The sequence below is a fragment of the Musa acuminata genome, chromosome BXJ3-4, assembly GCF_036884655.1.
Source record: "Musa acuminata AAA Group cultivar baxijiao chromosome BXJ3-4, Cavendish_Baxijiao_AAA, whole genome shotgun sequence".
Lineage (NCBI taxonomy): Eukaryota > Viridiplantae > Streptophyta > Magnoliopsida > Zingiberales > Musaceae > Musa > Musa acuminata.
Window position 1 is genome coordinate 11,305,237 of NC_088352.1, and position 13,338 is coordinate 11,318,574.

Genomic DNA, 13,338 nt, shown 5'->3' on the forward strand with positions numbered 1-13,338 from the left:
TCTTTCACTCTAAAATAATATTATTATAAAAATATCACGCTCTACAGATTAAGTAGATAATATTAATATTATATAAAAAATCAAATACTCATATGAGTTTCAAGAAATTAGGAAAAAAATTGAGTAAAAATAATTTGAAGGATCCATTTAGAGAGCATGATATTTAAACCAGTATTTTTGAAAAAAAAATTATGATAATCAAAATCAATTTTATTAATCAATAACAGAATCTTTCTTCTCGAAAACTTTTTCCTTTCATGTTACGATCACCCTTTTATATTTGTTTTTCCATCAAACTCATTATAAAGTTAGAATTATAATGTTCTAATTAATTGTATAAATTTCGTCACTCGAGTCAGCACGCAGAGGGAAGCAATGCATTTAACAGTTTGTGAAGGGAAGAAACACCACAGTTACTAAACACTGCTCGAGAACCTTTTTCTGCTACCTCCCGCAGATCCAGTCAATCATGAACAGGTCCGTCGACCGACAATGAAGGCACGCACTCTTAAACGACGCTTGGTCTCGAAGAAAAACCAAGCGTCGCTTAAGATTCGTCGATTCCATTTCACCATCGGCTACAAAAAGCCGAAGACCACTCCAGCTTTCGATGGAAAAGTATTCCAAACTTTTTGTCATCCCACGCTACTTCCTCCACTTTACTCTTATCTTGTGAAGACAGGAGAAGAGAGGCGAAGACAGGAGAGGCGAGAAAGAGGAATGGAGGGACTGAGAAATGTCTTATTTGAGAAGATGAAGGAAGCCGAGGGAGCGCTGAAGGGCATCAAGGATGCAAAACTGGCCTCTAGTTTACGGGACAAGTTGGAGCAAACAAAAGGCGTGACGGAGGGCATGCAGGGGACCTTGTGGGAGAAGCTACCTCAGCTGCTCCAATTTTCATCGAGGAAGGTAAAGGAAGCAGAGGGAGCAGTGAAGTCCTACGGGGAGTTGATATCGGAGCCCCTAAAGGAGAAGCTACCCCTTCTTTCCCAGCTATGGGGCGATGTTGTAGGGTTCCTCGTTGGGAAGTTGGACGGGGTTCTGCCGGCTGCGGCCAGCCCCGAGGCGTTGCGCATCCTGGTTCAACTGGTCCTGGCAACAATCCTGCTGTATCCGACTCTCGTCTTCCTCAGCTACTGCCTCAATGGAGCTTTCAACACAATCGGCTTTGTAGCCTCCATCGTGATAAAGGATTTCACCTACTGCCTCAAAGGAGCTTTCAAGATGGTTACGTACCCCGCCTCCCTCTTCCGCCGCTGCTGGTGCTTCTTCTTTCGAGAAGCCGGCAAGACAATGAAGGCTCCCGGGAGGAAGGGCCTGCGCATTCCTCGGGCCACCTTCGAGTTTGATCCCAAGCGTTACTTCTTAGACCTCCGAGCCAATGCTCCTATGGAAGCGCCCAGGCGTCCATCCAAGAAGCTCTGCCTTGGTCTGGTTTTGGTCGTCGCCGTTGTGGTCATCAGTGTTTCGGCTTTGTAGTGAAGTATTTAATCTCCTGTTGTCTTCGTTGCTCCGAATCAGTAGTTGTCGTTCTTCCGTGAAGCTCTTGCATGTTCTGGTAGTGCTGGTCGCCGTTGTGGTCGTCTAGATGCGGTGATCCTGTGTTTTGGTTTTGGAGTGAAGCATTTCATCTCCTGCTCTCTCTTCGTTGCTCCGTATCAGTGGTTGCCGTTCTTCCGTGATGTTCTCTGCCCCCTTCCCTTGTCACATCAGAAATAAATCTGTTCTAATAGATTTGGATATCTTGTACCGTATCGATCTTATCTCATCTCGTCAATATTGTGATGATAAGCACGAATCAATGCCTCATAAATTAAACGATGACTTGTCGCCTATCATCCAATTAAATACATCTCCATTCATTCATTCATTAGAGTGAGAATCAGCTTTAACCATACATGTTGTCTTGGGATTCTTTAATGCAAGAACTATCGTACCAAAGTGTACCGCTTATATCGGGCGATACGTATCGATCCGATAGATTATCAATACGTGGACCATCCGATATCGTTACAGTGTTACAGTATTACTACTATAGTAATATATAGTATTACTACTATAGTACTATATTGTAGCACTGTTATAATATGAAAAAAGTATTAAATTGTTCAGTACATCAGGGTGTACCGCTCGGTACACCGGTACCGTACCGTACCGAGCCCGGATCGAAACGCTGATACAGTACAATACGACGAACCTTGCTTTTATGTATTATTTGAATCATTAAAATGGCATCGGGTAAAAAATGAGGACAATGGCTTTACTTACGAGTACCACAGAATAAATTACAACAGGTGGCCTTATATGAAAATATAATTAGGGCCAATTATTGATTTATTTATATAATTAATTATCTTTAATATTTTGATTTATATATTTTTAAAATTTATACTGAAACATTTAATCTTGTTTCTTCTCTTGTTGACTTTGTTAATAGAAATATCATAAGGTTCACTATTGAGCAAGTGCTAATTTTATCTTCCGTTTATCATTATGTGTGATATTTTTGTTAGTAGAACGGACGATACGAAGAGAAATGAGATTAAATATTTTACTTTCGTAAATAAAAAAATTCTAATATAATTTTTAAAAATACATAAATTGATATACTAAAAATAATTAATTATAGAGGATAATTTATAATTAACTTATATAATTATAACTCAAACATATTGTTTACTACTCGAAAATAAGAAAATCATAGACAAAATTGATTTGAATGTCGTTCTTCATTCACTTCACACACACAATTGTCAAAATTGACTGGAACCTTAATTATTCTCATGTATTAATATACGTGATCTTACAAATCATAGGAAATTAGTAGTGTATTGAACTAATTGGAGTAAAGTCGTTCGTTTAAGACTCTACAAGGTTAGTTATGCAAATAAAACCCTACTCAATAATGTCACGCAATTATTGTACCTGAGGATTCAATGAACCGTACGGAAGTCAATCCACACTGTTTGACTGGCCGATCCGATGGTCCGGACGCTTTCGCATCGAGACGGAGACAATCCAACACAATGCAGCTATTGGTGGGCTCCCCTGTACTGTACCTGAAACAACGCGTCGAATCTTCACCAACCTTGTCTGACCGCACCGAATCTCGTCGATCAGACGGCTAAAAATTAGTCGATCGGCATCATGAGACTCCCACTTCGCCCCCTCCCTCCCATATCGCTCCTCCGGGATTCCAATTGCGTCATCGCCACCATCGCAGACTTCCGATCCCGTCGCTCCCTTCGACACCGAAGCATCGCTTTCCTCGCTCTCTGTGCCTCTCTTTAGTAGATTCGATTCGCAATCTCGAGTCGGAACCGGTGGCGGCGATGGAGAGAGGAGATCGAACTTGGACGTGTTTGGACACCGATCCGAGCGGCTGGGTTCGCTGATTCAGTGTGAATCTTCGTGGGGACGAGTGGGGTCTGGGATCGAGGGGAGATGCGGCGGCAGGCGCCCGAGTTCCGGCGCCCGGCGAGGAGGCGCGTCCCCTGTTGGATGTGGTCGTTACTTGGGATCTCTTTCGTCGTGGGGGTGGTTCTCTTCTTCTTTCAGCACCGCCAGGACCAGCACGCCGCGCCTGTGCAGGTACGACCTCTGCTAGAAATTGTTCCTTTTTTATTCGATTATGAATTGAAGACATTCGTGCTACATAAACAGTCAAAAGAATTGGATCGCGTGATCTAGTTTGTTGGTAACAGCAGTCACGAAATCCGAACAAGGATTACTTATAAGTTCTTTAATTGATGCAGTAGATAGTGAAACCAGGATCAAAGTTAATTAGTAGGAGAGTTCTTGATGAAAACTTGGTGAGCGAAGGAATTTCGTCTCAAACATTAGGTTGGATATCCATGTAGTTGATTCGAAGAAGTTCTTATTTTTCTGATAGACTGGGGGTCTATTTCTTGCTTACGAACAAGTTGATCATGAATCTTCCATTTGAAGCATGAGAATCAAGTATGGAGTTGATGCTACAATGGGATCAGATGCGAAACCCAAGGGAGGACTTAATGAACAATTTACATTCATCTAGTAAATGATTCTCGTGGCAAAAATCAAGAATGGCAGATTATTAACATTTTGATTGGTTTGAGCAACGTGTCCATTACTAGCCTCAGAAACAGGGTGTATGACTCACGGTTCCCATGAAAAATTTGTGATGTTTACTTCGGGTCGAAGATATGAATTTTATGGGGAAAAAACCTGTCGCTACTAACAATGTCATGTAAGATAATTGTTTCAAAATTAAGAATTGTATAATTAAAAGAAGGGAAAAGAAGCTCTTCGGTGACACCATGATCGCATCCTGAGGATGAAGTGCTGTCTTTTTTCTGTTTGTGTCCAGCAAAGCATCAGACTAACTGCCCAAAAAGATTCACTTTTGCAATTTCTGTGCTACCATTTCATCTGAATATGATATCAAAGGACTAGCATCATCAACATGTGAATTAAATCCAAGTTGCATAAGACAATTTTCTCATAGATTTGCTTGGAAGGAGGCTTGATGAGTGCTTGTACTATCTAAAGTAGTATAATTTCTTATGTATTATTATGGTGGCCAAGTGGATGGTTTATAATGCACTTTGGAGGTAGTAACAAAACAACCATTATTGTGGATATGGAATCCTCGTCAACAATCATAACAACTTTTGTATGTGCGACTGTGTGTCCATATGACTTCAAAATTGTTCTTTACATAAAAATTATTGGCTTAAATAGGTTGTGGATATATTTCTGAAACTAGTAACTTCTTCAAATTTTTCTAAAATTTTACACTCATGGTAGAACCTGATGTCCAGACTACAAACAAGGTTTCTGGAGTTAGCAGTAAACTAACTGTTGCAAAGCTTACTTTCAACAAGTAGTATTAATTATTGAAGCATGCGCACATTGTCTTCTCTATCTTCAGCTATCATTTACCTCCCTCATCAAAATTTTTGTTGAAATGTGATGTTAAAACAATCGTCCGGTCTCTGCCAGTCATATTTGATTGCTAGTTTATTTAAATTGTGTGCTATCTTGATCTTATTATGCTTTAATATCTTGCCAAATATGCATGGTGTCATTTGAAGGATGTAAGTGTAGCATGTGCATCCTCTATCATTTACCTCCCTCATCAAAATTTTTGTTGAAATGTGATGTTAAAACAATCGTCCGGTCTCTGCCAGTCATATTTGATTGCTAGTTTATTTAAATTGTGTGCTATCTTGATCTTATTATCCTTTAATATCTTGCTAAATATGCATGGTGTCATTTGAAGGATGTAAGTGTAGCATGTGCATCCTCTTTCAATTTTCTAGTGGCAGGCTTCTCAGCTGTCTTTTCTTAATTGTTTCAGGAGAAGGGCCTGACCAATGAAGAAGTTATGCATACAAGTTTAAATCTCACGCAGGAACTTTTAAGTAGCTCCTCCTTTGCCAGGCAACTTGCTGATCAGATGACCCTTGCTAAGGCATATGTAGTGATAGCCAAAGAGCATAACAACCTTCAATTTGCTTGGGAGCTTAGCTCACAGATAAAGAATTGCCGATGGCTGCTCTCTCAAGCGGCTGTGAGGGGTAAAAATATCACTGAAGAAGAAGCACATCCGATAATCAATCAACTAGCACAGCTAATATTCAAGGCCCAAGACTTCCATTATGATGTAAGCACCACTATATCAACGTTGAAGAGCCACGCTCTTGCCCTTGAAGAGCGTGCAAATTCAGCAATAGTTCAGAGCGTCCAGTTTGGTCAACTGGCTATGGAAGCTATGTCCAAAAGTCTCCATTGTTTAAGCATGAAGCTAACAGAGGAGTGGTTCAGAAATCCAGCACTTGAAAGATTTTCCGATGAAATGAGGAATTCTCCTCGGCTTGTGGACAACAACCTATACCATTTCTGTATCTTTTCTGACAACGTGCTGGCAACTTCTGTTGTCATAAATTCAACTGTCTCGAGTGCTGACCACCCTCAACAGCTTGTGTTTCATGTGGTAACTGATGAGGTTAACTACTGGGCCATGACTACTTGGTTTCTCATGAATGATTTTAGAGGGTGTACAGTAGAAATCCGAAGCATAAAGGAATTTTCCTGGTTGAATGCCTCTTACTCTCCTCTAATTCGACAGTTATTTCAGGACAGTTTGAAAGACCAAAGTGGGGAAATGAATTTTGAGGATCTAAGATTTGAGTCTCGGTTGAACCACTTGCGTTTCTACATCCCACAGATATTACCACTATTGGAAAAGGTGCTGTTTCTTGATGATGACATTGTGGTGCAGAAGGATCTAACCCCTCTATACACTGTGGAATTGCATGGCAACGTTATGGGAGCTGTGGAGACTTGTCTAGAGCATTGATTGTAAAAGGCGCTCGAGCGCTCGCCTAGGCGCTCGGGCGAGGCGAGGCGAGGCGAGGCCCGAGCGCCTCGCTAATGTCCCAGGCAGCGCGCTTCAAACAGGCGCCGCCTGGGCGCTCGCCCGAGCCCAGGTGCTGGGCGCTTCGGGCGAGCTCCTGGGTAAACCAAGGCGACCGAACCAGAATTTTAGGTCTGGTTCGGTCCTGGTTCGGTTGTTAGTTGGTTCAATCGAACCAACTAAACCGATATAACCCAAACCCTAACCCTAACCCTAACCCAACACTAACCTGCTGCCGCTGCCGCTCTCGATCCCGATCCCGATCCCGATCGCGATCTCGTCGCTCGCTGCCGCTGCTCCCGCTGTCGCTGCTCGCGCCTCCCGCGAGCTCTCTCACTGCTCGCGCCTCCCGCGAGCCCTCTCGCTGCTCGCGTCTCCTGCGAGCCCTCCCGCGAGCCTTCCCGCTGCTCGCGCCTCCCTCGAGGCCTCCCGCTGCTCGCGCCTTCCGCTCCCTTTCCCTTTCCCGCTACCGCCGCTCGCCGCTGCTGCCGCCGCTTGCCGCTGCTGCTGCCGCCGACGCTGCTGCTGTCGCTCGCCGCTGCTGCTGCCGCCAACGCTGGTGTCGCTCGCCGCTGCTGCTTCCTCGTTTCTCCTCAGTATACTCTTAATATTAAGTTTATTTGAATTTTGAAATGATTAATTTTCTGTTAATAGATTAATAATATATTACTTTGATTTTAATGTTGTTAATTTTTATTTATTTGAAATTATTGTTAGGTTTCAACAAAAATGGCAAGTGTAGAGAGCAACTCAATAGAGTCTCCAATGGTATCAAAAAAAGATCCTGCATGGAAGTATAATTATTTGAAGGATTCGAAAGATCCTAATGCAGTGACTTGCATATTCTGCGATAAGACTACCAGAGGTGGTATTTTTCGTGCAAAACAACATCTAGTAGGAAATTTCAAGAATGCAGCAGCTTGCAAAAAATATCCACCTGAGGTAAAAGAAGAGTTGCTGAATTATATGAATGAAAAGAAGACACAAAAGAATGAATCTTATGGGAATTTACCAGAAGACAATGTTGAACATCTCAGGGATGAAGAAGAAGATTATTCTGCAAGTATTAACCCAAGTGAAAAAAGAGTATACGACAAAAAAGGAAAAGAAGTTATGAGTACTAAGAAAGGTAGAAAAGGACCGATGGATCTATATATGCTTCAAGGATCCCAGAAACAACAAGGGCAAGCAGGAGGCTCAAAATTGAGACAAACAAATATAAGTGATGCTTGTGATAAAGAAATAAGAGGAAGAACAATTCAGCACATTGCTCGCTTCTTCTATCAGGCTGGTCTTCCCCTTAGTACAACTCGTTTAGACAGTTTTAAGGATATGATTGAAGCTATTGGAAGATATGGTGCAGGATTAAAACCTCCAAGTTATTATGAGATGCGAGTTCCATTGCTGCAAAAAGAGTTGAATTATACAAATGACTTACTAAAGGGTCATAAAGAATCATGGGCAATACATGGTTGCTCTATTATGTCAGATGTTTGGACTGACAGGAGGCGCAAAAGTATAATTAATTTTATGGTTAATTGTTCTTTAGGGACTATGTTTGTGAAGTCAATAGATGCTTCATCTTTTGTAAAATCTGGAGACAAGATATATGATTTACTTGACAACTTCGTGGAAGAAATTGGAGAACAAAATATCGTTCAAATCATAACCGACAATGGAAGCAACTATGTTTTAGCTGGTAATATTCATCTTTTGATTTTGTTAATTATTTTATCTTCAATTAAGTGTGTTAAACTCTTAAGTCTTATCATTTTTGTTATCCTTTGTCTCAGGTAAATTGCTTGAATAAAAAAGACAACACTTGTATTGGACTCCATGTGCAGCACATTGTATTGATTTAATGTTGGAAGATATTGGAAAGATTTTAGAAATCAAGAAAACCTTAGAAAGGGCAATTTTTGTTGTTGGATTTCTTTATAATCACATTGGGGCTTTGAATATGATGAGAGAATTTACAGGGAATAAAGAATTAGTGAGACATAGTGTTACCCGATTTGCTGCTTCATTCTTGACATTATAGAGCGTGCATCGTCAAAAACATACTCTGAGAAATATGTTTACCTCTGAGAAATGGGTGACAAGTAAATGGACAAAAGAAGCAAAAGGCAAGAGGGATGCTGATATTATCTTAATGCCATCCTTTTGGAATCATATAGTTTATATATTAAAGGTAATGAGCCCTCTTGTTCGAGTCCTTCGGTTGGTGGATAATGAAAATAAGCCTGCAATGGGATATATTTATGAGGCTATGGATAGAGCAAAGGAGACGATTAAAAGATCTTTTAATGAAAATGAAGAAAAATATGAGAAAATTTTTACAATCATTGACGAAAGATGGAATTGTCAACTTCATCGTCCCTTACATGCAGTAGGATATTATTTGAACCCTGAATTCTTTTATAAGATTAAATCTGTTGGATTTGATGCAGAAGTTTTGGGTGGGTTATATCAGTGTGTTGCAAGATTAGTTCCCAGTATTGAGGTTCAAGATAAGATTATTCATGAATTATCTTTATATAAAAATGCTGAAGGTCTTTTTGGAATTCCAATTGCTGTTCGATCCAAGACAACTACCTCTCCAGGTATTAATAATTTGATATAATTAATTTCATATATATTATGTTACTATGTTATTGCTAATAATAACATAAATTTTGCAGTTGAATGGTGGAGTCTATTTGGAAATTCCACCCCGAACTTACAGAAATTTGCTATCAAAGTACTTAGTTTGACATGTAGTGCTTTGGGTTGTGAGCGAAATTGGAGTGTCTTTGAGCATGTAAGTATTACTAAATATTTTTATTTTAATTAATTTATTTATTTAGATATATATATTAATATATTTTTAAATTATATGACATGACAGATTCACTCGAAGAGAAGAAATCGGTTAGAACATCAACGATTGCATGATCTTGTTTACATAAAGTATAATCAAGCTTTGAAGACTCGTCATGATTTGAAAAATAGATTTGATTCAATCTCAATGCAAGATATTGATGATTCAAATGAGTGGTTAGTAGGAGAAATGGGTGCTAACTTGCAAGATGCTGAAGACGAGCTTGTATTTGAAGATGATAGATTGACGTGGGGAGATGTGGCAAGAGCTTCAGGTGCTGGAGAATTACAAACATATACAAGACAGATGTCAAAGAGAAAAATGAGTGCAAAAGCATCAAGCTCGGCTCCTGCTATTGTTGAAGACATAGAGAATGAAACATATCTTGATGAAGAGGAAGGAATCGAAGAACAAGAGGAAGAAGACGAATTCAATGAAGATGATTTGTGTAAAAATGACGATAATATTGATTATGATGAATGACTTTGATGTAAAATTTTAATGTTTTGAATTTTGAAACTTTTTGTTAATGTGACATTGTGATTTTGTATCTTAGATTTTCTTAATTTAATAGCATATTTTTATTTAAAATTTTAAATAATTATATTTATTAATTATATTATATATTTTTATATTTTAGCGCCTCGCTTCGCTCGGGCGAGCGCCTAGTGCCTCGGGCGTTTTTGGACCTTGGCATCTTTTGACGCCTAGCGCTTTTTAAATCACTGGTCTAGAGGCATTCCATCGGTTCTACAAGTATCTGAATTTTTCCAATCCAATCATCAACTCAAAGTTTGATCCTCAGGCATGTGGATGGGCATTTGGGATGAACATCATTGACCCCATGCTTTAGCATGGAAAAAGGTAAATGTTACCGCCAAATATCACTACTGGCAGGAACAGAATGCTGATCGGATGCTCTGGAAGGCAGGGACACTTTCTCCTGGCCTCCTCACATTTTATGGGTTGATTGAGCCCCTTGACCGGAGATGGCATGTATTAGGACTGGGATATGACAAAGATATTGATGATAGGTTGATTGAGAGTGCAGCTGTTGTGCATTACAATGGGAACATGAAGCCCTGGCTAGAGCTGGCTATCGGAAGATACAAGCATTTATGGGAAAGATACATCAACTTTAGACATCCATCAATTGCAGGTTGCATCATGCACTAAGATACATTGGTTCTGACATATGGTTGTCTGGAGATTATCTTTAGTATTCTCATGGTCAAGTTCAGTGCCCATTTTTCAAGCCTTACCTGTTGAAGGAGAAAAGGTCGGGCGCTATGACGAGGCAGCATAGATATACTATATCTTGTAGAAATCAATAATTCATTTTGGAAGATGTAATAGTTGCTTGTTAGATCATACATTTTTGGACCACAGGTTTTCAAGGAAACTGGATGATCTAGATGGAATTTGTAAAAGAAAGATACACTAGAACCAGTTTTTTCTGTTACTCCCTAAATTCAGGACTCATAATGTTGTAACCTGATTTGATCTATTCCTTTTGCGAGTCTGAATGAATGCCATACCATGCTTATGATCATACCTTTTCTAAAGGTTTGAGTGTCTGTTGAGTTCAATTCTCTGCACCATCTCTTGATAAAATCTGAACTTATGAACAGGTCCATTTTCTCACAGGTGGACATAATTGTTCGTTATCTAAATCATAATCTTGATCTTGCAAAATTAATCTTCATCTAGGAAAAACAAAACTAATCTCTCTTGTTACTTAAATAAGTTTTATCTAAATCATAATCTTGATCTTGCAAAATTGGAATCACAAATAATATCTTTTGGTATTCATGAATTGATACTTGAAAGTATTGGTATTCATCACTTGAATTTGATTAAAACATTGCATTCTTAAATTAATCATTCTCCTATGTTTCAAAAATTCTTTAAATGTCTTATGTGATAATTGAAAATTAATTTGCTTTATGATGAATCACGAATCATGTCTTGATCTATGATATTGATATATTTTAATCATGATCATTGGTTGTATAATTCTTTTGCTCTATTAAAAAGATTTGTTCCTTCTTGAATTTTCTTAATATCATGACATGATTTTGTAATATGACTTGTATAATGGTTAAATTTTTTAGTCATTGATTTCTACCTTCTTTTCGATAATGATAAAGGGGGAGTTAGTTTACTAGCCTGTATATTTCAAAGGAAGGAAAATTTGCTAGCTCGATCGTTTCATTGAAAGAACTTATTACCATGAACACTACCAATGAATTGCAAATCTTGCAATATAAAGAGAAGCAAAGAATTGCTATCTTGAAAGAAGCAAAAAATGCAAAACTTAGAAAACTTGTAATATAATTGCTCTTGACATGCTGTCACGGATAAACTTCTGAATAGGATGTTTGATGTAATGCTTATGTATGTCCATGTCTTTTGGTATGTTCATACTTTGTACAGCATGTAGAGGGACGACTAAAGGCTTAATAGTCCCATTTTAGTTAGGTTAGTGGCCGCTTTAGATGTGTAAATAAATGTTGTATCATGTGGACACGTGTGAGAGATTTTCGGTCTGTAATGGACCATTTTACCCTTTGTTGTGCAACTGTTCAGAGCTTGTAAAGTCTGTTTGTAATTTGCATTGTCTGTGAAGTGTTTTCAGATATGTTTGCTTGTGGATCCCGAGTGAGGCGTTTTCTCTATCCTATTCTCTCTTTTATGGGTCCTAAGGGACCATGGGAGGCTTCGGGGAGGCTGACCTTTGCGGATGAACACGTAAGGGTGCCGCACGACTTAGGCAAAACCAGCTATGTCCATTACAAATGGTATCAGAGCGGGACAAGCACTCATAGAAACACTTAACATGCAAATGCGGGGGACTTAGCGAGGCTACGTTAAGGGCAGTCAGTACACGCACGACCATTTGGAGGATAACGGGTATGGAGATGTAGGGAAAAGGAGTCGCTCGGAGGAGCGGACATCTGAGATTGACATTCAGAGGAATGGCCAACCCTTCGCGCAAGAGGCACCACGAGAACAGACAAACTTGGAAGAATGCAGAGCGCACAAAGGTTGGGATGGCTGAGTTTGAGCTACGGCTCAACGTTGACAACTATACTTGATGGTGCTCAAGGCAAGCGAGGCGCTTGGTAAAGGATGAGACCATCCAAGGTGGAATGAGTTGCTCAGTGACTGAAAGAGTTATACAAAGCTCACAGAGGTGAGGGGAATTACTAACTCAAAGAATTCGGTACTCATGCATGGGCTTGTATGCGGACGATGGAATGTTCGCGGCCATCCCAAGGCGACCAAAACTCGGTGCCATGGAGCATTGAAACTTTCTCTTCGGCATATGAAGGATACATCCGTAGGAGGCTGAAGTGTGCAACGAGTTCAGCATGTTGCTAGGCCTTGAGTGGTGCAGTGGGAGCTGTATTGATGTGGAGTCGCAATCTAGCAAGTGTGTTTGCAGGAGACAGAACAATGCACAGTTTGTTCAGCAGATCGGAGTAGTCCAAGGGGATGGTGGTCTCCAAAACGAAGAGACAGAACAATGCGCCTCTGCCCATGGGCTGCCAGCCCCGCCGGCAGCAAGCCTGCTGCAAGCAGGCCGCCGGCCGGCTGCAGCAAACGCAGCCCCTGTGCTGCCCGCCTTCGATTGTGCTGCACGCACGTGGATCGAGGGCAGCAACTGTTGCTACCCTTCCTTGTTTTTGCGTCAACAATTTTGACGTCAAAATTCTTCCTAAACACAACACACGCAGTTCAAAACCAATCATTCACACGAACAACCTGGCTCTGATACCACTGTTGGGAAATCTTTTTGGGGGTGACATCACATGCGCAGCGGAAGAACAAGAAAACTAAATCCCCGATTCCCAAAGAGATGTTCGTCATCGTGCGAAGATTGGTACACAAAAATCCGCGAAACATGAAACTATGTATAGAGTAGATTGTGTTACCTAGGGAGATCGTATATCCCTGTTTCCTTGCAGATCCTTAGGAGAGGGTGAAGGAGGTCAAGCGTCCTCCTCTCTAGCGGTGATCCACACAGCAGGGTTGCGACGACGCTCCTCAAAACTCCAGGCCTATTCTGAGGTGG

General features: G+C 40.3%; 1 pseudogene; it reads left to right on the plus strand.

The window, feature by feature from the left end:
* Positions 1-3,168: 3,168 nt before the first annotated feature.
* On the plus strand, positions 3,169-10,755 carry LOC135635975 (hexosyltransferase GAUT11-like; annotated as a pseudogene).
* Positions 10,756-13,338: the final 2,583 nt, after the last annotated feature.